The sequence below is a fragment of the Triticum dicoccoides genome, chromosome 5A (assembly GCF_002162155.2).
Source record: "Triticum dicoccoides isolate Atlit2015 ecotype Zavitan chromosome 5A, WEW_v2.0, whole genome shotgun sequence".
In the NCBI taxonomy this organism is placed as follows: Eukaryota; Viridiplantae; Streptophyta; class Magnoliopsida; order Poales; family Poaceae; genus Triticum; species Triticum dicoccoides.
In genome coordinates, this window is record NC_041388.1 from 637160299 (window position 1) to 637161915 (window position 1617).

Consider the following 1617-nt stretch of genomic DNA (forward strand, 5'->3'; position numbering starts at 1 on the left):
TCAGATGAAGAAGAGGAGGGGTTGTTGAGGGAGAGTGATGATGATGGTTTTCAGCCACTCTCTTTTGTCCTACAAAAGAAAAGGAAGAGTAGGGCAAAGAAAAGGCCTCCTAGGAAGTGGTACAATGATAAAATGGAGCAACCACATGAGCAACTGTGTATGAAGTTGTGTTTTAGGGATCAGCATCAATTCAGAGAAGCTTTGTTGAATTTGCACATCACCCAGGCCAGGAATTTCAGGTATCACAGGAATTCAGATCAGAGGATAATTGTTGAGTGTACAGATAAAAAATGCCAGTTCTTAATGGTGGCAGCAGTTATAAAAGGGGAGAAAACATTTGTAATTAAGAAGATGAGACTAGAGCACACTTGCCCTAGTACCACTGAGACCACCAGGGTTAGTGCTAAGTGGCTAGCACAGAAATATGAGCATCTCTTTAGATCTGATATAACTACTGGTATTCAGACTATAATTGATGCATGCAATGAAAAATATTGTGTAGATGTGCCCAAGTGCATGGCATATAGGGCAAAGAACATAGCTATTGATGCTGTGTTAGGAGATCACAGGAAGCAATATCCTAGGCTTAAAGACTATGCTCAGACTGTCATGGACACAAACCCTGGGAGTAGAGTAATAGTCACTACTGTTACTCCAGTACCTAATGAAAAAATACCCCACCCAAGCCCAAGATTCCATGCCATGTTTTTTTGCCTTAATGGAGCAAGGGAGGGGTTTCTCAATGGGTGTAGGCCTTTCATTGGTTAGTTCTTGAACCTTGTGTGAACCATTTACATATTGTAGAGTACTCCATATTGTATCTCACTTGGAAATGTTGATTATGCAGGTGTTGATGGATGCTTCATTAAGCTCACTACAGGTGCTCAACTACTTGCTGCCACTGGTAGAGATGGCAACAACAACATATATCCACTGGCATTTGGCATAGTTGGTCAAGAGGACACTCAGAGTTGGTGTTGGTTTCTACACCAACTGAAAATTTGCCTAGGGGGAGAAGTGGGCAAGTTTGGAACTTATACTATAATGTCAGATAGACAAAAGGTATGTGTTTGCATATTTCATTCTGTTTTGAACAAGTGTTTGCATTAGCTTAGATTTTCAAACTGTTTGTAGCTTAGACTTGTTAAATTGTTTGTGTCAGGGGTTATTGAATGCAGTGAATGCTGTGTTTCCAAGTTGCAACCAAAGATTCTGCCTTAGACATTTATATGCAAATTTCCAAAATGCTGGGTTTAGGGGTGAAGATCTTAAGAAGTGCATGGATAATGCTAGCTATGCCTACAATGAACACAAATTTAATATTGCAATGAATGATCTTAGAGCTGAAAGTGAGGAAGCTTGGGAGTGGCTTACTGCAATACCAAAAAAAACATGGGCAAGGCATGCATTTGACACAAACTGCAAGACTGACTTGGTAGTGAACAACTTGTCAGAGGTGTTCAACAAGTACATTCTAGATGTTAGGAGAAAACCTATAAGGACAATGTGTGATGGGATAAAAGATAAGCAGATGGTGAGGTGGCACATGAAGAGAGAGAGTGTAAAGGAAGCAAGATGGGAGATAACACCTCATTACAGTGAGAAGCTAGAGATTGA